This window comes from Triturus cristatus, chromosome 6 (assembly GCF_964204655.1).
Source record: "Triturus cristatus chromosome 6, aTriCri1.1, whole genome shotgun sequence".
NCBI lineage: Eukaryota > Metazoa > Chordata > Amphibia > Caudata > Salamandridae > Triturus > Triturus cristatus.
This window is the reverse complement of record NC_140589.1, coordinates 1,225,640,927-1,225,665,586: the sequence shown is the minus strand read 5'-3', so window position 1 is coordinate 1,225,665,586 and position 24,660 is coordinate 1,225,640,927.

The window sequence follows — 24,660 nt, the reverse complement described above, 5'->3', positions numbered from 1 at the left end:
ATCAGCGTAAAAGGCACCATCACGGCATGCCAGAGGGTGCTGCTACTTTGCTGCTGCTTGAGTAGATTTTCTACTCAAGTGGCATCTTTCTCACCCCAAGCGGTTGCTACCGCCCGTGACTGCCCGTGACCGCCCACATTGAGAAAATCTCGCCGGTGCCTTCATAGCACCCTAAAATAATGCTAGTGGACTCCAATTCTCACTCGCCTTCGCCAACTTACCGTTGGTGAGCCATGTGAGAGAAAAAACTCCGAACATAGTGGTTGGTGGAGTTTGGCTGGAACTCTGCATTACAAACGTAACGCCGAGTGGCCAATACTCTGTAAACTCCGCCGGTGGAACATAATTTATCGCCCACCCCTAGTAAAAGGTCATACAAAAATAAAATAAAAAAGGTAACAAATTCAGAATTAGGAGGTCACTTTATTCACTGGTCTGAAAAAAAATCTCTCAGTCCCCTAGCTCGTTTAATTCATATTTTTAGCCTCTTGCTTGTTTCATCTACTTCTGAGGTATCCAATTCTACATGTATGTGCACAATACATAGATTATACTTCACCTTGCCAGTGTCCTGGTTATATCAGTGCTCAATTGTAAGCCGGGTATGTTGGAGGTCCAGGGGTAAATGGGGAGAATTTGACTGAAGCAAAATTCACAAAAGACTGGAGGGAAATAATGGGCATGGTAGTAGCGTCAGTGTTAGTGCTCACCTTTGGAACAGCACCTTATGGGAGCTGTTTGTGAAAACATCTACTAGAGAAACACTGTGCTACCAAAATATTGTGACTTGAATATCCAGAAGGAAAAGTATAGATTTACTATTGTGAAAAAATTGTGAGGCTATTGACAAAGGTAACTTACACTTTGAGTAATTTGCAAATGTAACTTACTCTCACACTTTTGAGTTATTTTACTACTTTTGGCTATTCACAAAATCCAAATGTAAACTCATTAAAAACATAGACTTTCATGTGCACACCTTGTCAAAGGAAGTCTTTGTTTTTGTTTAAGAAATTTTTATTGAGTTTTTAGAAGAGGTAAGACACAAAAAATACAAAAGGAATACAATCAAATAAGAAACCAAAATCGTACTTACAAATTATAGTAAACCAGTTAATGAGAAGCAATATACAAAGAAAAACCCATAGAATGATCAAACAATAGCGGAAAAGAAGAAAAGAAAAAGAACTAAAGAGAGAAAAGGAAGAAAAGTAAAAGGAGAGAAAAGATTAAAGCAATAGAGAACATAAATCATAAAATATGAATGAAAGAATAGCAAATGTCCTGAGACCATATAAGATATCAGAAAAAAGAACCAAATTAGGGAAGAGGAGCATGTGAAGAGAGATAAGATGTAAAACGTAGCCAGAGAAGATCAGATTTAATTTTTTTGGGAAATGACAGAAGAAGAGACACTGGCAATCCGATGTTCATCGCAAATAAAATTCTACCACATTAATGAAGATATTTTCGAATTGTCTTTCCAGGAAGATAAAATGACTTTAAATGCTAATGCAATAAAAAGATCAAACAATAAAGAGACAGACGTGGAATCATCCAAATCAGGTGATGAAGAACCTAAAAAAACATTATGAAATGACAAACGTAGATTACAATCAAAAATGATCATACATTTTGACCAAACTGATTTCCAAAAAGTCAACACATTAGAACAGTCATAAAGGAGATGTCTCAAATTGCCGGTCAGAACAAGACCAGCAAAGTGGGGACGCGGACGGCGAGAACTTGGATATACAAACAGGAGTAATAACAGCTCTATTATAAATAAAATACATGGATTGAGTTATGTGAGCAGCCGCAGAGACTTTAAATAACTTGGACCATAATTTATCCCAAACATCTATAGTAAATGAAAGAGATAAATCTACTTTCCAAGCTAGCTCAGAAGAGGACTTTGATCTCTCGGTTGTATGTGACAACAATAGTTTATAGACAAGAGCGGCTTTAGGTTTATGCAAAGAAAATAGACTGTACAATGGTGTTGGGGGAGTAAGGGATGGTGCGGGTGTAGAAGAGTCAAAAGAGGCTAACTGTGTTTGTATAGCAGCTGAGACTAAAAGATACTCGGTAAGAGAGGTGTCAGGTAATTGGAATCGTATTTGCAAATCCAGGAAGGAAATAACAGAGTGTTGAAAAATTAATTGATGAACAAAAATAATGCCCTTCTCCTTCCAGTGTTTGTAATAAAAAGATTTGCCCTTGTATCGAAGAAATTTGTTATACCAGATAGTGGAAGATAGGAAGCATTGAAAAGGAGTTAAACCTTTAGTAAATGTATTGTATAATAAATGTTGGGAATATTTTATAATAGGATTAGTAGAGATGAAAGAACAATTAGACATGTAAAGCACATTCTGAAAAGAAAAATCCTTTAAAGAGGAAAGCTCAAAAACAATCCACCGTGGTACAGGAGTATCAGCAAAATCAAAGGATAGAGCAAAGGACTGTTTAATTATAAAAGCTGAGTGATAAGCCTTAAAATCAGGAAAACGTACTCCACCTTCAGACTTAGGGCGTTTAAGTCTGATAAGGGAAATACGTGGATGTTTCTTATTCCATAAAAATTTTACACAAATGGAATTAATTTGTGACAGGTAGGAGATGGGAATGTGAATAGGCAACATAGACAATATATAAAGGACATGAGGTACAATCATCATTTTTATAGTGTCTAATCTACCCCACCAGGAAAGGTATAATGGGGACCAGATAAGAAGCAAAGATTGTATTTTAGTGATTAATGCAGCAAATGTAAATTTAATTGTGGTAGATAGGGACGCGGAGAACCAAACTCCAAGGTATTTAATTTTCGTGGGGCACCATGTAAAATTAGTATCATTAAACATATATTGATAACATAACGAATTCAGGGGTAAAACTTCTGTCTTAGAGAGATTCAACTTATAACCAGAAATGCTGGAGTATAACCGAACCTCATCCATGAAGGGGGGAAGGGATGTAATTGGATTAGCCATATATACCAATATATCATCAGCATATGCGGATAATTTAATTTCTAATGAGTTATATGTAAAGCCAGATATATGCGGATTGGCCCGAATACGCTCAAGGAAGGGTTCGAGACACAGGACAAATAACAAAGGGGAGAGAGGACATCCCTGGCGTGTACCACGAGACAAAGAAAAAGATTTAGAAAAGTGATTATTTACAAAAATACTGGCTCGGGGACAAGAGTACTGTAGTTTAACATAGGAAATGAAGGATGGACCAAAACCAAACCATTGGAGGGATCTAAACATAAATTGCCAATTAATACGGTCAAATGCCTTTTCGGCATCAAGAGACAGTGCTGCAGAGATTTAATTTTTTTTGCATGAGATATAATATTAGCAAACATTCGAGCATTATCTGCTGCTAATCTACCCTTAATAAAACCAACTTGATCAGTCTTAACCAATAATGGAAGAAGACTCTCAAGACGACTAGCAAGAATCTTTGCAAATATCTTACAGTCATAGTTAATTAATGAAATAGGGCGATAATTTTTGCACAGGGAATGATCTTTGTCAGGTTTGGGAATGATAATTATTAGGGCGTCCATAAAGGAGCCAGAGGCCCTCGCATCATTAATAAAGGAATTAAACAGTGTCAGCAGCTTAGGGACAAAAGCGAGGTAAAGGTAGAGTAAAACTCGACCGAAAAGCCATCTGGTCCAGGGGCCTTAGATTTTTTTAAGGATTTAATGGCATCAATAATCTCTTGGGCAGTAACCGCAACCTCCAATGAATCAAATTCACTAGGTAAGGAAGGGGGAGAAGGAAGGCCAGAAAAAAAGATATCTAAATTTTGATTGGAAGGATTGGTGTCATCAGAGTATAGGGCCTCATAGTAATCATGAAAGATATTGGCAATGTCGTCATCTGAGGACACTAAACGATTAGTGGATTCATTTAAGATGGGACCAATGTTTTTACGTTCAGATTTGATCTTTAAATAGTTGGCTAACATCTTACCGGCTTTATTTTGGCCACCATGATATTTAGATTTAATTTTGAGAAGAATATTACAGGCTTCCACAGTCGCAAGTTTATTAAGTTCAGATTTAGCTTTAATGAGCTCATGCAGAGCCGAGGGTGATTTGGAGGTAAAATAATTATGCTCTAATAATTTAAGGTTTTGAAGAGAAGCTAGATACTTGTTCCTAACAATTTTCTTTTTCTTAGACACATAAGAAATAGTAAATGCCCGAAAGGAGGCCTTAAAAGCATCCCAATTATCAGAAACAGAGGTTGCTAAAGGATTATTAAACATGAAAAACTCTTTGACAAAGGCAGTGGCTTCTGTAATGAAAGTAGTGTCTGATAATAGAGCATTATTAAGCTTCCAACAACTAGATTTTTGGAGGCTTAACGAGAGATCCAAAACAGTAAGGACTGGTGCATGGTCAGAAATAAAAATTGACCCAATTTCCGAGGATTGAATCGACGGAAGTAGGGATTTGCTAACTAAAATATAATCAATCCTGGATCTCGTAAGATGTACATTGGAAAAAAACGTGAATTCAAGAGAGTCCGGGTTGCATGTTTTCCAAACATCAAATAGAGGACGAGAGGTAATGGCCGATTGAAAAGCCTTGTGAGACTTGTCTGGTTGGAATTTGGACTTAGATTGTCTATCAGAAAAGGGGTCAATCCATTGGTTAAAATCACCAGCGATAATAAAGTTGGGACAATCAAAGGTGGAAAGCAGAACCTTAATATCATGCCAAAATTTGGGGTCAGGTTTAACCGGACCATAAATATTCAATAAGATCAAATCTTTGCCCTGTACCACAACCTTGGCCATTACCCATCTTCCATCATCATCATGCTGCGTAGAGACAATTTGCACAGACAACGATTTGTGAAAAAATATAGCAACACCCCCTTTCTTACTAGAGGCAGGAGGGTGTACAACTTGACGGGGTTGCCCAGACCACGAACATTCCATGTAACAAACTTACACATACTGGAGGAACGGAGGGGTACAATATGGAAGGAGTTGAGACACTTCAGGAAAACAGCTGGAAAAAAAGAGACACCATAATTGATCAGAATACGGGACAGAAACGGTAACATAATACACAATTGCAAAGGACATAAGCAGTAAACGGTCTAACATCAGGTAAGTAAAATTGCAAACGAGGGGATAAAACAACAAAGCAAAGAAAGAAAGCGAGGACAGAAAGTAAAGTAAAAGAAGATAGATCAAGGAAAGAAATCCAGACCTAAAAGACAATAACAGAAACAGATGCATGGGGCGTAACAGCACCAACGATAGACTGGACGGCAGAGACCAAGGTAAAAATAAAAAATTACTACACAGCCATATTAGAAGAAAGAGCAAAAGGAGTAGAGGACATTAAGGAACGGAGGGAGAGCCAGTTGCAGGAAATGAAGAGAGGTTTTGAAGAAACAATTTCAGTTTAAGAGGGTCATCAAAAGAACGCGTGGAGCCTTCATGCGTGATTTTACACAAACATGGATGGAGGATGCCATAGCGAATATTCAACTGTCTCATTTGAGGACGAAGTGCCAGAAATTCCTTTCTTCGTGCATTTGTAGCATTCGATAAGTCTTGTGAAATAAAGATGTTGTGTCCCGACTAAGTAAGGTGACGTTTTGATTTGGCAGCTGAGAGGACTCGCATTAGGTCAGTAAACTCCAGAAACAACATGATAATACCTCTGGGTTTAGAAGCATTAGGTTGAAAACGACCAAGCCGATGAGCACGTGTAATATTTAATGCATGGTCAGGGGCAATGCCTAAGAGTTCAGACAAAAATTTCTTCAGAAAAAGAAGCAGATCCGGGCCCTCAATATTTTCTGGTAGACCATAAAGGCGCAGATTATTGCGCCTATTGCGACTTTCAAGGTCCTCAGTGTGAAGTTTGAGACGGTGGATTTCTTGTTCCAAAAGTGGGATTTTAGTAGAAATGTCCTGAACATCACAAATGCGTTGTTCCATGTCGAACACCTTAGCTTCCATAGTAATCCAGCGATCTTCAATTAATTGGAGCTTCTCGTTAGTAGTAGCCATGAAAGATTTAAGACCCCGTACTTCATCCAAAATAGTGTCTAGAACAGGATTTTGAGAGGATAAAATGGGTGAAGGAGGGTCATTCTTGGCTCTCTTGGGTTTGGTACCAGACGAAACAGCTCTAGCCACATGTGAAACTTCGCTAGCCATCTTGGAATGATAAGATGGTCAAGAGGTGATTCTCAATAAGGACTTCCGTCTGCCCATCCGCCACAAAAATGACAAATTCTTTTGAATTAGTCTTCGGAAATCAAAAACAAAAAAAAAAATGCACAAAATCAAAAAGAAAAAAGAGATAGTATGTGCAAGTAACGAATGCCACCTTCCGTCAGCACTCTGGCGATAGCATGCCCTCATGAGCTAGACAGCGTGTCAGTTGAGAAAAAAAATCAAACAAAAACTCACCAAGAGGCTAGGAAGTGTAACAAAAATAAAGTAAGCACACACTAAAAATAGGGCAAAGAGCCAGGAAAAAGAGATAGTAGCGCAACTGGCAATACCACTGAAGATACTATTGCGAGAAACATGCTGCAGCTTGGACATGCGGTGATGAGGAGATGATCATAATCACCATCAGCTGTATTAGGTGGTATCAGGCAATAGTCATTTCTTATTTGTAACACAAGATAAGAATGAAAAAAGAGAGAAAAAAACGTTGCCGCGCGTTCATTATCAGAACGCCGGTTTACCTCAGGAGATCCATCAAGGCACGAGCGGTCCGCACAAAATGGCGCCCGCCGCTCGCAATTGTTGAAGTGAAAACAGTCCCCGGGTTCAAGAAGGCAGAATCCAGGGTCAGGACGGCCACAATCGCCGCTCCAACCCTTCAGCGCTTCGAAATCATCCTGGGGGGTCCTCAGGTGCCAGATTACAGGCTGTTGCCTGTAATCCGTGAGCGGAGCTCACGGATCAGCCGCCATCTTGTCGCGGCGCGAGACCACTCCCCCAGGAAGTCTTGATATCAACAATGCTAGGCCACACTCTTTATTAGATCTGTTTTTGCTGACAAAAATATAATATTGTGAAACACGGGAGACTATTCCCTGAATTGACGCTGCGGTGGCGTAGCTACATTTTCAATATTTACTAGGTGACGCTAAGCCGCTTGGTGCCATCTTGTAAATATGCCCCTTTCTGCCAAAGTCCTCTGTGGCAAAGGGGCATGCAATTGGTTTTGCAGTGGGCGTTCTACCGCAACACCAATTGCTTTTTGATGCTGCCCCAGAGTTACAAGACTGAGGCAGTGCCAAAAATGATCACCAGGGAATACCTAGTCTTAGAATGGCGACACTTGTAGTTCACTAGTGGAGAAACAACAATTTTTTCCTTTTTTTATATTTAGTTGAGGACACATCAAGCATTTCAGGTTTTGAATATGGAGGTGCATTCAACCAGAGATATAGAACAGAACTAAAGGTTGTCAGAGTCTCTGAGCTTGATGTCACTGAAATACAGCTGGAATCTACTTAGGTTCCTCCAAAAATCAACACAATTTGCAACACAAGAGTAGACGGAAAACTGTGTAGACCATCGAAATTCATTGACAAAAAAAATCACAATCCGATATAAAGAAATTACTACTTTGATCTAAGTGGTTGAAATTGAACTTTGTGCTTCACTACCCTCTCCGGACAACTGAGGCCACAACAATAAAGGCATCTTCCCGAACAGGACCGGTGTCCATCTCCAAAGCCATACATGCAGTACATGGGCCTGCATGTCATTGGATGGTTCACCTCTTCCCCTGATATCTTAAATTGATGAATGTTGGGAGTTTATACTGTTTTTCTTGGTTCAATATGAGTAATTGGCATCTACCAGACACAATAAGTTAATAATTGAACTGCAACCACACACTTGTTTAAAGAGGCATCTGCTGCCAAACCCCTTTGGCATTCGTCCTTAGTACAGAGCACATTAGAAGCACAATATCCATGAATCAATCAAACCAGCAAGAGACCGATGCTCTTAGACATAATTTTAATATATATATATATTACCTACTGGTGGTCGCCAGTAGGTAGATATAGTTAGGACCTATTTTCCATAGGAAATCTGCAACATTCTATTTGGAATAACGTTTGCGCCGATTGACGAATCTTTGCAAAATTTTCCAAACTTTTGGCCAGCTCCAGTCCGCTCCTATCCTGAAAATTTCACGGCGATTCGTCAAGCGGGGGCCTAGAAAAAAGGGAGGTCCCAAAACGCGTTTTCCCCATACATTTTCCCATAGGACCTTTTGACGCAGCTACAGCCCGAACTGCTGAACGGAATTACACCAAATTTGGCAAATAGGTAGTCCTAAGTTCAGACTTGTGCCTTTTGCTTAAATGGTGTACATATATATCTATGGCCTCGGAGGAGCCGCGCACCCTCCCCGCACCCAGCGCGCACCCTGCTGTGCACGAGCTGTATTCTAATTGGCTGTCAACACTCCAGATCAGGAAGTGTTGGCAGCCATCTTGTGCCTCGGTAGAACCGAGGCACAAGAAACCTAAAAAACAAACGTGAAAAACCAAAAAAGGGGGCAGGGTAGAAACACCCTGACCCCCTAGGCCTGCTCAGGGGGTCCTACAAGGACCCCCAGGGCCAAAAAAAGAATTACAACAAAAAAAAAAATCAACGAGATTCGCACACCCATCGCGAATTTCGGCCGCAAAAAAATAAAAAAAGCAGCGCGGGCTCCCGAGCTGAATATGCTAATTTGCCCCCGGGGGCCAAATCCTGGGGACATAATTTAAAAAAAGGTGTGAGGGGGGTCCCAATCCCCCCCACACTGCCCCGGGGACCGCCACCCCCCAGGGCTTGAAATAATTTGGAGTGAGAGGGCTCTCAGACCCCCCAGCCCCGGGGACCGCCACCCCCGGGGCAACTTGTCAATGTGGGAGGGGGGCCACGCGGCCCCCCTCCTGGAGCCTTGTATAGGCCCTGGGGACCGCCACCCCCCAGGGCCGGCTCCTGCAGTGTCACGGGGTGCCCACCCCCGGGACACTGCTGTTTGCAATGGCAGGGTGGGAGCCTCATGGCTCCCAAACTGCCATTGCAAACTGCTTTGCTTCATTGAAGCGAGAGCAGGGAAACCTGCTCTCACTTCGATGAAGCAAAGCTGATTGCATTTCCACATGGGGAGAAGCATGTTAGCTGCTCCCCATGTGGAAAAGCAATGCCGGCCACCGCAGGACGCGGGGAGCCGGCTGGGACCGTGGGGGGATTGGGGACCCCCCCACGGCCCCCAACGGAGGCTAGGCCCCGGGGGATGGGCTCCTCGGGGCCATAAGTATTCTGGGAGGGGGGCCACGCGGCCCCCCTCCACCATTAAAATAAATAAATAATTTTAAAAAACAATGGCCGGCCCGTGGGATGGGGTCCCCGGGGCCTTAAAGTGGCCAGAGGAGGGGGGCTATGCAGCCCCCCTCCATAAAATGTTTTTAAAAAAAGGCCCATACCCCGGGGGATGGGGTCCCCGGGGCAAATTATGGCCTCGGGAGGGGGGCCACATGCCCCCTTCCTGATTTTTTTTTTTTTATAAATAAAAATTGGGGGCAGGCCCTGGGGGATGGGGTCCCCAGGGCCAAAAAAATAGAAAAAGAAGGGGGGCTACACAGCCCCCTTCTATAAAAAAGAAAAGAAAAAAAACCGGGATCGGGCCGGAGGCCACGCCCCCTCCTTACACCACTCTGCAAACGCACCCCCTGGCGCGTTTGCAGAGGGGGAACTATTTCCCCTTGAATACTGGGGGTCCCTGGGGGCCAACTAGCCCACCAGGAACCTCCAGTATGCGCCAGGGGGCTGCGTTGCAGAGAGGTGTAATGAGGCCACGCCCCTTTTTACACCTCTCTGCAACGCAGCTCCGTGGCGCTTACTGGAGGTACCTGGTGGCCTAGTTGGCCACCAGGGGACCTCATGATTCAAGGGGACTTAATCCCCCAACTTAAAACATGCCACGGGGCGCGTTTGCACAGTGGTGAAGGTAGGGGGCGGGGCCTGAGGTGATACTGTGCAAACACGCCCTGTGGCGCGTTTTAAGTTGGGGAATTCATCCCTCTTCAATCCAGAGGTCCCCTAGGGGCCAACTAGCCCACCAGTTACCTCCAGTAAGCGCCACTGAGCTGCGTTGCAGAGTGTTGTAAAAAGGGGCATGGCCTCTGAACACCTCTCTGCAAGGCAGCTCCCTGGCGCATTCTGGAGGTACCTGGTGGGCTAGTTGGCCGCCAGGGGACCTCATGATTCAAGGGGACTCAATCCCCCAACTTAAAACACGCCACGGGGCGCGTTTGCACAGTGGTGAAGGTAGGGGGCGGGGCCTCAGGTGATATGTGTGCAAACACACCCTGTGGCGCGTTTTAAGTTGGGGAATTAATTCCTCTTCAATCCAGAGGTCCCCTAGGGGCCAACTAGCCCACCAGGTACCTCCAGTAAGCGCCACGGAGCTGCGTTGCAGAGTGTTGTAAAAAGGGGCGTGGCCACTGAATACCTCTCTGCAACGCAGCTCCCTGGCGCATACTGGACGTATCTGGAGGGCTAATTGGCCCCCAGGGGACTACAGCATTGAAGAGGAATTAATTCCCCAACTTAAAACGCGCCACAGGGCGTGTTTGCACACGTCACCTCAGGCCCCGCCCCCTTCCTTCACCATTGTACAAATATTCCTCTAAAATCAGCCGAACTACGAATTCCAATTTACTCACCTGTTATCAGGAGAGAACCCAGTGCTGCATCTTTTAGACCAGCACTGACTCTGAAAAGTAATTCTAAGCGTACTTACCAGTAACTTGTATTTCCTTCCATAGGAATCCATTGTGTGATTTTCACCAGAAAAGTTTCTGTGTCCATTTTTGAAACGTACAAATATGCCTCTAAAATCAGCCGAACTACGAATTCTGATTTACTCACCTGTTATCAGGAGAGAACCCAGTGCTGCATCTTTTAGACTAGCACTGACCCTGAAAAGTAATTCTAAGTGTACTTACCAATAACTTGTATTTCCTTCCATAGGAATCCATTGTGTGGTTTTCACCAGAAAAGTTTCTAAGTGTCAATTTTTGAAACGTACAAATATGCCTCTAAAATCAGCCGGACTACGAATTCCGATTTACTCCCATGTTATCAGGAGAGAACCCAGGGCTGCATCTTTTAGCCCAGCACTGACCCTGAAAAGTAATTCTAAGCGTACTTACCAGTAACTTGTATTTCTTTCCATAGGAATCCAGTGTGTGGTTTTGAGCAGAAAAGTTTCTAAGTGTCTATTTTCACAAACTAAAAATATTCCTAAAAAATCGTCTGTATGACTTAAACACATTCTTTCAACTGTTTACAGGAGATTGGCCAGTGCTGGATCCAGGATTCACCACTGAGTAAGAAAAAGTTACGATAACACTACTTACCTGCTAAGTGAATGTTCTGCCATAGGATAACATTGGTGATTCTATGTGAACATTTTTCGAAGTGTCAACTTTTAAAATACAATATTAATCCTTAAAAATCACTACTGTAACCAAAACACTTTTACTCAACTGTTTACAGGAGATGTCCAAGGACTGAATCTAGGATCCAGTCCTGTGGTTAGAAAAGTAATCCATAAAGTAACTGATTGCATTTGACTAGAAATTCACATTGAGCTCAATGTTGCTTTGTGTTTGAAATTGTGCTGCCCATTGCAACAACTGTAACTACTGTACTTAAAAGTCTATTGCCTATTTGCAAAGTATTTAAACTAAAGTAATTCATTCTGAGAAAGTATATTTTGTATTGTAATGTATAATGTAATTAAAAAAATAAAATATCTAAAAATAAACAGTTAAGAAAATGTAGTAAATAAGTATAACAAAAATCAGTATAACAATTAATACATTAAAAATTGTCATTTACAGAACCTTTGAAATTCACTGAAAAAACCATAGGTTTCAGGCCTGATATAGTTAGGAATTAGCATTTAAAAAACCTTTGAAATTCACTGAAAAAAACCATAGGTTTCAGGCCTGATTTAGTTAGGAATCAGCATTTAAAAAACCTTTGAAATTCACTGAAAAAACATAGGTTTCAGGCCTGATATAGATAGGAATTAGCATTTAAAAAACCTTAGAAATTCACTGAAAAAACAATAGGTTTTAGGGGTGTTATAGTTAGCTGGACATTTCACTCGAACAAAACCATTGAAATTCCTCAGATATAGTTAGTTGTACTAACTACATCTCGCGCGCCCGCAATCCACTGCTGATGATGTCACATATTACATCATTCATGAATTGGTCAGTGACATCACTGATGACATATCAAATGACATCACTGATGACATCACTGATGACATCATCCACGTGACAATCAGATACACCTCATCATACACTAGTATAACCTTTCATCACTCACTGTAAAATACAGAGTGCCAGATTTAAAACCATTGACACACCAATACAAGTTTCTAAACACCCACGCAGTGATTCCTAGATCTATACACACATCTAATCACTTGCCTATAGATTCACTCATACATGCTGTCAATGATCAATAGAACACTATCAAATATACGTATACACCTATATCGACATTACACACCAGCACACATCCTAATCACTTATGAAGTCATCCTACTCACTTATGCAAACAATGGATCATACTTAGTTTTACTTAGCTATACACTTATAAAACACCACTTCATCTATTCATATAGATAATAGCTCATACTTAGTGTGTCATAAAATCACTATTACAACTATACAGTTATCCATACAGTCACTCATACAATCACTGAGCCTTATGTATACTTATTTATATACAACAACTGACACATACTCTGGCTTTTATTTTTCTAGTTTGTTGGACATGTACCATTGAGACATATATTTGCTCATCGCCACACCCATAAAGATATTCACTCACCCAAACAACTGTTATAACAAGTAGTTTTAACTTCATATACCTTCTGAATCAACTATCAACTATTGAGGAATTTCAATGGTTTTGTTCGAGTGAAATGTCCAGCTAACTATAACACCCCTAAAACCTATTGTTTTTTCAGTGAATTTCTAAGGTTTTTTAAATGCTAATTCCTAACTATATCAGGCCTGAAACCTATGTTTTTTTCAGTGAATATATATATATAGTGCTTTTGGCTTAATTAATGAATATCTCCACCAGGGGGCCTTGAAATAAATAAATATTGCCGGATGGCGTAAGCACTAGCGAGTACGTGTTACCTGTCTGTAATTAAGCCCATGAAGAAGAGGATTTCTCACCTCGAAACGCGTCGGCCATGAAGAAACCCAGCATTGGGGACAAACTTGTGGGAAAATGAAGACCGGAGGTCGGCAAACTGTGTGTGCCCTCGAAAAGCTTTCGAGCACTTTGTTTATTCATATATATATATATATATATATATATATATATATATATATATATATATATATATATATATATATATATATATATATATATATATTTTTTTTTTTTGCAAAAGTTCAAAGTCAAACGTGCTCTCAGATGCAGTGAAAGAAAGCAAAATGTATTTGTCAATATAACGCGTTTCGAGAGCAAACACTGATCACACGGATCATCGCAAAATTTTCAAAACTAGTGGGGCGCTCCGGTCAGCTCCTGTCTTGAAAGTTTCGGGGTGATTCGGCGGGCAGGGGCCGAGAAAAAAGGGGAGTCCCAAAACATGTTTTCTCCATGTTATTCCCATAGGAAACTTTAGACACGGCTACAGCCCGAACTGCTGAACGGAATTACACCAAATTTGGCAACATGGTACTGCTTGGTTCGGAAAGCGCCCTTTTTTTTAAATGGTGTAAATCCGTTCAGTAGTTGCTGAGAAAATCAAAAAATAAAAGTTTCGCTATATAGAGGCACGGTGGATCCGCGCACCTTCCCGACCACAAGCTTTATTCTATTTGGCTGTCAACACTTCAAACCAGGAAGTGTTGGCAGCCATCTTGTGCCTCGGTAGAACCGAGGCACAAGAAACCAGGGAAACAAACACGTAAAACAAGAAAAGGGGGCAGGGTAGAAACACCCTGACCCGCTAGGCCTGCTTGGGGGTCCCACTAAGACCCCCAGGGCCCAAAAAAGCATAGTTTTTTTTTTTTAAATCGCCGAGATGCGCAAAGGATCCGCGGATCCGGCCGCGAAAAAAAAAAACGAAGTGTGGGCTTCCGTGCTTCCTTATTAATTAGCCCCCCGGTGGGCCAAGTCTCAGGAGCATGTAAAAAAATGTGTGGGGGGCCCAATCCCCCCCACACTGCCCCGGGGACCGCAACCCCCCGGGGCTTTGCACAAATATTTGCTGGGGGACATACGGCCCCTCCGCAGCCCCAGGGGCCGCCACCCCCGGGGCTTTGTTTTTTTATGTGTGCGGGGCCTCCAAGCCCCCCCAAGCCCTGGGGACTGCCACCCCCAGGGCTTTTATTAATAAATTTGCAGGGGGCACACAGGCCCCCCGCTGCCCCAGGGACCGCCACCACCTGAGGCTCTTATTTTTTTAATAATACCTGTGTGGATGGGCTCGAGACCCCCCACACGCCCCGGGGACCGCCACTTCCCCGGGGCTCTAATTATTCAAATTTGGGGGTCCGTAACAGACCCCCAAACCCTGGGGACCATCACCTCCCAGGGGATTTGCCAATGGTGGGAGGGGGGCCCCCCTTTTGGAGGCAGTGATGGCCCTGGGGACCGCCACCCCCCAGGGCCGGCTCCTGCAGTGTCCCAGGGTGCCCACTCCCGGGACACTGCTGTTTGGAATGACAGGGAGTGAGCCTCGCGGCTCCCACCCTGTCATTCAAACTCTGCTCTCGCTTCAATGAAGCAAAGCAGAATTGCTTTTCCACATGGGGAGCTGCATGTCAGCAGCTCCCCATGTGGAAAAGCAATGCCGGCTCCTGCAGGATGCGGGGAGCGGGCGGGACCGTGGGGGAATTGGGGACCCCCCCACGGTCCCCAACAGATAGGGCCGTCCCAGGGGATGGGGGCCACACAGCCTCCCTCCCCAACAAAAATACTAAATAAATGCAGGCAGGCCCCGGGGGATGGGATCCCTGGGGCCATAATAGGCCTGAGGAGGGGGGCCATGTGCCCCCCCTCTGAAAAAAAAAATGCAATGGCCAGGCCCCGGGGAATGGGGTCAGAAGTGGCCCGGGAGGGGGGCCACGCGGCCCCCCTCCGAGAGACAATAAAATATAAAATAAAGTCCCCGGGGCCGATAGAGGCCTCAGGAGGGGGGCCACGCAGCCCCCTCCATAAAAAAAAAATATATATTTGGCCATGCCCCAGGGGATGGGGTCCGGTATTGGCCACGGGAAGGGGGCCCATGCGGCCCCCTTCCTGTTAAGATATATATTTTATTTTTTTTAAAAGGGGGTCAGGCCCTGAGGGATGGGGTCCCCAGGGCCCAAATAAGTAAAAAGAAGGGGGCCACACAGCCTCCCTTCCCAAAGAAAAAAAAACAAAACACATGGGATCGTGCCGGGAGGCCCCGCACCCTCCTAGCAACACTCTGCAAACGCGCCCTGTGGCACGTTTTAAGTTGGGGAATTAATTCCCCTTCAATACTGGGGGTCCCTGGGGGCAAACTAGCCCACCAGGTACCTCCAGTAAGCGTCCCAGGGCTGCGTTGCAGAGAGGTGGTCCAGGCCACGCCCCTTTTTACACCTCTCTGCAACGCAGTTCTGTGGCGCTTACTGGAGGTACCTGGTGGGCTAGTTGGACCCCAGGGACCCTCAGGATTCAAGGGGACTTAATCCCCCAACTTAAAACGCGCCACGGGCGCGTTTGCACAGTGGTGAAGGGAGGGGGCGGGACCTGAGGTGACATGTGTGCAAACAAGCCCTGTGTCGCGTTTTAAGTTGGGGAATTAATTCCCCTTCAATACTGGGGGTCCCTCGGGGCCAACTAGCCCACCAGGTACCTCCAGTAAGTACCACAGAGCTGCGTTGCAGAGAGGTGGCCCAGGCCACGCCCCTTTCTACACCTCTCTGCAATGGAGCTCTGTGGCGCTTACTTGAAGTACCTGGTGGGCTAGTTGGACCCCAGGGACCCTGAAGATTCAAGGGGACTTAATCACCCAACTTAAAACGCGCCACGGGGCGCGTTTGCACAGTGGTGAAGGAAGGGGTGGGGCCTGAAGTGACATGTGTGCAAACACGCCCTGTGGCGCGTTTTAAGTTGGGAAATTAATTCCCCTTCAATCCTGAGGGCCCCTGGGGGCCCACAAGCCCACCAGGTACCTCCAGTAAGTGCCAAAGGCCTGCGTTGCAGAGAGGTGGCCCCTTTTTGAACCTCTCTGCAATGCAGCTCTGTGGCGCTTACTGGAGGTACCTGGTTGGCTAGTTGGACCCTAGGGACCATCAGGATTCAAGGGGAATTAATCTCCCAACTTAAAACGGGCACACGGCGTATTTGCAGACATGTCACCTCAGGCCCCCCCTCCCTTCACCACTGTGCAAACGCACCCCGTAGCACGTTTTAAGAGGTAGTTGTTTTTAATCCCCCTGCCCTAGTAGCGCCGAGACACCTCAGGGTAGTTGTGCGCTCAATAAATTGCTTAAATAAATAAATAAAATAAATAAATTATGTACTAGGGCCTTACAGAGGAGGTCATGCTAATCACAGGGGTACCCCAATGCATAGTGTTCCCCAGTGTATGTAGGTGTTTTCACTGTATTCTAAGTGTCTTTTAGCATAGCACTGGCTGTAGACCTGGTTAGTCAGAGTCAGTTGCCACCAGTACCCGTCTGAAAAATTTGTGGGCACAGGATGATTTTGAAACAAGGCCTCTTTCTGCTCCTCTGTTGGTTCTTTCTGCACATGTCTTGCTTCTTACTGCACTTTTCTTTGTCTTTGTGGACTTCTGTTGCTTCTTTCTGCATTTCTTTTGCTTCTTTCTGTGCGTTTTTGCTTCTTTCTTCACATGTCCAACTTCTGTAGGCATAGTTAGAAACTAGCATTTGAAAAACCTTTGAGATTCACTGAAAAAACCATAGGTTTCAGGCACGTTATAGTTAGAAATTAGCATTTAAAAAACCTTTGAAATTGACTGAAAAAACCGATAGGTTTCAGGCACGTTAAAGTAAGAAATTGGCATTTAAAAAACCTTAGAAATTCACTAAAAAAACCATAGGTTTTAGGGAAAGTTATAGTTAGTTGGATATTGCACTCCTACAAAACCCGTGAAATTCCCCCGTTATAGTTAGTTCAGCTAACTATAACTCGCGCCCCCGCAATGCACTGCTGATGACGTCACATATTATATCACTCATGACATGGTCAGTGACATCACTGATGACATCTCAAATGACATCACTGATGACATCACTGATGACATCATCCATGTGATAATTTCATGCATCTTCTCACACCCTAATATAACTTTAGATACACCCACTCTAGATTACAGACAGCCATTCTCAAAACCAAAGACACTCCAACTCCAATAACTACATACCCACTCACTGATTCTTAGGTCTACACACACATCCACTCACTCACCCGTACAGTCACTCATATTTATGGTCACTCAGTACAGGACTATCATATGCACTCGTACACCTATATAGACACTCACACACCGCCACTCATCCATAGAGGTACTCACACACCTAGTCAGTCATGCAAATAATTAATCACACTCCCATTTACTCACCTATACAGATATACACACACCAGCTCACTTACTCATACAAATACTAGCACATTCTTACGTTCTTATACAATCACTGATACAAGCAAACACTCATCCATGCAGCCACTCTCACAATCACACACTCTCACTTATAGCCATTTATATACTCTAACACACATATAAACTGCCTTTCATATATGTAGTTACTCACACATGTACCAATGAGATATACATTCACTCACTAACACACCCATACACACACTCACCCACCCATACAGTCCATCACAGATGCACACTTCAAACTATGCACCCAGTGAATCACCCACTCACACATCTATGCACAGAGTCACACACACCCCACCCACACAAACACTCAGGCACCCATATAGATACTCAACGAATCAATAACTCATATAGACACTTATGTAGTTATTCACAAACCCATGCAGTCGCTTACACACCAACAGACAGACGAATACAGAGATTCACACAGTTTAGTCACTAACCCATGCATTCAGGAAGATATGTTTAAGCACTCACTTATAGAGTCAGTCACGCACCTAGTAAAACATCCATTAAGACACTTATACACCCACTCATTCTTCAATATGCCTTTCCCTTTATATATTAAACATATTTAAACTTTACAGAAACACACAGTCACTGGATGATGTCATCAGTGATGTCATTTGAGATGTCATCAGTGATGTCATCTGTGATGTCACTGACCATGTCATGAGTGATGTAATATGTGACGTCATCAGCAGTGCATTGCGGGGGTGTTATAGTTAGGACCTATTTTCCATAGGAAATCCGCAACATTCTATTTGGTATAACTTTGTCGCCCGTTGACGAATCTTTGCGAAATTTTCAAAACTTTTGGCCAGCTCCGGTCCGCCCCTATCCTGAAAGTCTCTAGATGATTTGTGTAGCGGGGGCTGAGAAAAAAGGGGGGCCCCAAAACATGTTTTCCCCATGCAATTTCCCATAGGACCTTTAGCCGCAGCTACAGCCCGAACTGCTGAACAGAATTACACCAAATTTGGCAGAAAGGTAGACCTTGATTCAGAGTCGTGCCTTTTGCTTAAATGGTGTAAATCTGTTCCGTAGTTCCTGAGAAAATCAAAATCACATATATATCTGGGCGGAGCCTAACCACACATCTCATTGTGAGATCTGATTGGCTGTCAGTACTTCATCCAAGAAGTGTTGACAGCCATCTTGGGACCAATATACATGATAGCACCTCATTAAAAAGCATTGCAGTTAATAGAAGGTTTTAAGACTTTAGTTACCTTATAAATCATTTGTTGATGGTACCATACTCATTTTAGGAATTGTGGTGTGTTCTAAGGTGATTTTACCATGTGAAAAAGCCTTCTGCTGTGAAATCATGAATCATGTTTGAGAGAAAACTATTTTCTCATGCTTTTCCCACAGAGGTTTGGAAGGTGAGCTATAAGCTAAACTGAGAGCATATTTTCTGTAAATTCACATTATCTTTCTCAGTCATGTGAGAATGAAGTATGACATTCTCAGTAAAACATGGACATCCAACAAGGGCAGAGACTGTCAGTTGATTCCTTTGTGTTCTACTGCAGCTTCCCAGAGTGTTCTAAAGAACAACTAGAGCGCTAACAGTCCTACTTATGACAAACGTATTGCACACCTGAAGCCATCTTGATTGGAATAAAGTGGTAACTCTTAAAACATTTAATTTAAAAAGGAACGAAATGAGGGGGTTCATTTTGCCATAGAAAGTATGATTAGTGCTGCAGAAGGAAAAATTAAGGCACATTTTGAGTGACTTTTCAATTCCTCTTCTATTTCATTAAAAAAATTCTGACATGCAGACTGAAACATGCACTTTCAATACCAGCAGCAGACTTCTCTGGTGAGCAGTAGCTTTACAACAGTGATCTAATGAGCAACTAGAGTGCTAACATTCTGAATTTATCTGAATGCCTTCTTGATGGAATCAAAGTACAAAACTGAAAGTATTTCCTATTGAGGAGACTGTAGTAAATGAGGAAATTAGGAAACTTCATAACAAATAAGTCTCCCAAGATGGCCACCAGAGATAAAAGAGCCCAAATGTAGCACAAATATCACCCAGATGTAGCTTAAGTATAGCCCAATGACAGTATGTCCCAGAGTGTTCTTAAGAACAACTAGTGCGCTTACTGTCTTACTTATGACAAAAGTATGGCACACCTGAAGCCATCTTGATTGGAATAAACTGGTAACACTTAAAACATTTAATTTAAAAAGGAACACAATGAGGGGGTTCATTTTGCCATAGAAATTATGATTAGTGCTGAAGAAAGAAAAATTAGGGCACATTTTGAGTGACTTCTCAAATCCTCTTCTATTTCATTAAAAAATTCTGACATGCAGACTGAAACATGCACTTTTAATATCAGCAGCAGACTTCCGTGGTGAGCAGTAGTTTTACTACAGTAATCTAATAAGCAACTAGAGTGCTAACATTCAGAATTTATGGCAAATGTGTGACATATCTGAATACCTTCTTGATGGAATGGAGTAAAAAACTGAAAGCATTTCCTACTGAGGAGAGTGCAGTAAATGAAGAAATTAGGAAAACTTCATAACAAAGAAATATCCCAAGATGGCCACCAGAGACAAAAGAGCCCAAATGCAGCACAGATATCACCCAGATGTAGCCCACATGTAGCCCAATGACAGACGTGTGCAAAACACTTATTTTTTGTGTTTTTGCAGTTTTATATAGAGCTGACTTGTCAGGTATTGGAGTGCTTTCCATGAGCATTGGTTACATCACACAAGATCAAATTCATTTTGATTGTAGACATGGGGAGATTAAGTGATTTGACCAGAATCACAGAATGTTGAGCTGAAGCAGAAACTCCAACCTGGTTCACCAGTTGCAAAGTCTGCAGCTCTGGAAGTAACACCACATCCTGTCCCCTAAGTGCAACATTTAATCAAGTGGTCAACTGGATAAAAAAACATAAAGATAACAAATAATTTAAAAGTGCTTTGTCGCTATTTGAAAACTCAGAAAATATGTCCTCATTTTAGTTTTTTAGAGCACTAACTATAATTTTGATGCAAATAAGACCCTCTCATATATGTAATTTCTAAAGGAAATGCTCTAGGTATTACAGTTTTGATTACATCAAGATGACGTCAGGCGTTCCACACTTTTGTAATAAATATAGAATGTTAGCAATCTAATTGTTCATTAGGATACTGTTGAGAGGCAGAGGCCAGGGGCACGGACTCTGAAAATTGAAGACAGGTAGGAGGGTGCAGAGGCAACAATTTGACCACACTGGCCAGGCAGGAAGGGCAGTGGCAGCACAACAGACTATGGAGGGCAGTGGAAAGGGGGGCAGGGGCAACAAACCAACAATACAGGACTGGCAAGAGAGGCTGTGGCAATATAATAGACTATTGTGGGCAGAAGGAAGAGGAAGTGGTAGTACAACCATACATGCCAACAGACCGATTCAGCCAGGAAACGTCCAATGTTTTTAAGCTCAAATGGGCTTTATTTGATCTGTCTCCTGTCTACAATCTCCTCTTTTTCAATGTAACTCAAAGAGGAAAATCAATACCCCAGTTTTTTGTCAAAATCTCCCTCTTACCAAGCTCATAATGTTCGCAAGTATGGTACATTGGACCATGGAAGGCAGGAGGAATTGGGGTAGGGACATGGACTCGGATAACAGAGGACAGGAGGGACATGGAGAGGTGCACCAAACTGACCCTACAGGGCAGGCATCAGAGTTTTCAGCAGCACAATACACCACACAGGGCATGCGGGACGGGAGTGCAGCACAACAATCCAAAGAAAGCAATAGGGAGGGGACAGGACCATGCACATGGACAACAGAGAACAGAGGGGAAAGAGGCAATGGTAGCTAGCTGACCATAATGGACAGACAGTAGAGAAAGCTGCAGCATAACAGACCATAAAGGGCAGGAGGGACGGATCAGGGACATTACAATGGAACAGACAAGCCAGGAGGGAGGGAATAGGAGTCTGCACATGGAAACAGAGGACTGGGGGCAAGGGGGCGGGGCAGGAGCAGCAAGATGACCATGGAGTTCAGGCAGGATGGGCACTAGAAACAAGACACACCATGGAAAGCAACAGTGAGACTATGATGGCATACACACAGACCACACAGGGAAGGTGGGAGGGGCCGTGGCAGCACAGAAGACCATGCATGGCAAGCAGGAGGGTTAGTGGAAGCACAATGGCTATGATGGGGAAGAAGGAGGGTGCAGGGGCATGCACAAAGGACCATGGAGGATAGAAGGGAGGGTCAGGACCTGGGCACAGACAAGAGAGTTCAGGGGAAGGGGCCTCACAACAGACCGCGCGGGGCAGGCAGGAGGAGCAGTTGCAGCACAACAGACCAGGGAGGGCAGATGGGTGTGGCAGTAAAATGGACCATGGAGGACAGAAGGAAGGGGATAGGGGCATGGCATGTGGACAGGCAGGGTGGAGGTGGCAGGGACAGGTTACAGTCATCTGACAATGCTAGGCAGGTGGGAGGGGAGTGGCAGCTCAACAGAACATTAGGAGTATATAGGAGTGGCAGGTCCATGGAACATGGTGGGCAAAAAGGATGGAGCAGGGGCATGCACAAAGACATCGGAGGGCAGGGGGAAGGAGAATAGGGGCAGCAAGCTAAGCACAGAGGCTAAGCAGGAGGTCAATGATGGGGCATACAATTGGGCAATGGAGGGCAGGAGGAGTGGACTGGTACATCATGCTAAATGGAGGGCAGTGGCAGCACATCAGACCATGCATGCCAGGAGGGAGGAGGCTAGTCCATGGATTCAGACAACAGAGGATAGGGAGGAGGTGGATGGGGCTGCAAGCTAATTGTTCAGAGAAGGTGGGTATTAGGAACTTTATTGTTTTTAAAATGTGTGCCTGTGCGAACTACTTAAAATATGAATAAGTATGCAGCATAATCTCACTTTTATTTAGAAAGAAGAGGACGTTTGTGACTGACTCCGGGCTCACTTGGCAGAAACACCCCCTGACCCTCCACCCCATCGCAAAATGTAATGCTCGTGAAAAGGGTAGGTGAACGCAGTGTTATATAGAACATACTCCTGAGAGCACGATTGAAAATGAAAACTAGATATAGTCTATGGTATAAACTATGCATCAAAAAGTGTGATATAAGATGAACCGAGGCATGAAATATAATATGCACTACATTGTGTGCAATGACAGATTCATTGGAGAGCGCGAGATAGCACAGTCACTAGCGCGTGCTATGCGATATGCGCCATGGAGTGTAATATGCACAGGGCAGTGTTGTGTAACCTAACTAGTCTCTAAAGCTGTAATATAAAATATGTGCTGGGGTGTGTAACGTTGCATATGCACTGTGACAAAGATATGGATCCCAGATTGTAATATGTATGGCATAGTGCTGTGCGTTATAACATAGGCATCGAGGAAGGCACGTTAGATGGGGCAATATAACCCGTGCGAAGGCAAGTGTGGCATGACATATTCACGGGGTGGTGTTACAGTGCACATGGGCTAGAAAGTGTCATAGCATACGCACTAGCTGTTGGAATACAACACAGAGGTGTGTGGCACTCGGCGGGCACTGGTGGGTGTAACACAGCATTGGTCTCAGCCAGGAGCGCGCTGTGACTCTCAAATAAGGTTCGTCTCCTTTCCAGATAGTAAAATAAAAAGTATTACACATCCAGCGGTGGATGTGTGTTTTATTAACCGTGAGGGGGGTTTCTTGCATAGTTTCGGTCAAATTTTTGTCAAATCCCCTTTGATAGGCTTGGTGTGCGTGTGTATTAAATGTGCTTGTCAATACCTACCCATGTTTGTATAAATAAACAACAAGGGTGTCTACTTGTAGAGTACCCACCGGCGGGGGCGCGGGGAATAGGCACGGTAGGGCGTCAGACACGTCAGAGCTTCACTAACGGTGTAAATACATTCCACGTGGATTCATTTTATGCAGAGTCGCCTTTTAATGAATATCGCTCAAATCGTCATGGTGATAGGTACATGCGGTTTGTCCAGCATGTCCTAGGCATTTCTATAAATATATATTTTTTTAAAAATAATAAAAAACAAAGGCCGGCCCCGGGGGATGGGGTCCCCGGGGCCATAAGTGGCCTGAGGAGGGGTCAACGCGGCCCCCTTCCAATTTTTTTTTGCTTAAATTAGGGGGCAGGCCCTGGGGGATGGGGTCTCCTGGGTCAATAAATTAGAAAAAGAAGGGGGGCCACATAGCCCCCCTTCTTAAAAAAATAAAATAAATAAAAGACCGGCATCGCGCCGGAGGCCACGCCCCCTTCTTGCAGCACTCTGCAAACGCACCCCCTGGCCAGTTGTAAGTTGGGGAATTAATTCCCCTTCAATACTGAGGGTCCCTGAGGGCCACCTAGCCCAACAGGTATCTCCAGTATGTGCCAGGGAGCTGCGTTGCAGACAGGTGCTCTGAGGCCACGCCCCTTGTTACACCTCTCTGCAACGCAGCTCGGTGGCGCTTACTGGAGGTACCTAGTGGTCTAGTTTGACCCTAGGGACCCTTAGGATTCAAGGGGACTTAATCTCTCAACTTAGAACGGCCACAGGGTGCGTATACACAGTGGTGAAGGGAGGGGACGGGGCCTGAGGTGACGTGTGCAAACACGCCCTATGGTGCATTTTAAGTTGGGGAAATAATTCCCCTTCAATCCTGAGGGCCCCTGGGGGCTAACTAGCCCACCAGGAGCTTCCAGTAAGCTCCACTGAGCTGCGTTGCAGAGAGGTGGTCCAGGCCGTGCCACTTTTTACACATCTCTGCAACGCATCTCTGTGGCGCTTACTGGAGGTACCTAGTGGTCTAGTTGGACCCTAGGGACCCTCAGGATTCAAGGGGACTTAATCTCCCAACTTAAAATGGCCACAGGGCGTGTTTACACAGTGGGGAAGGGAGGGGACGGGGCGGTACAAAAGGGGGTGG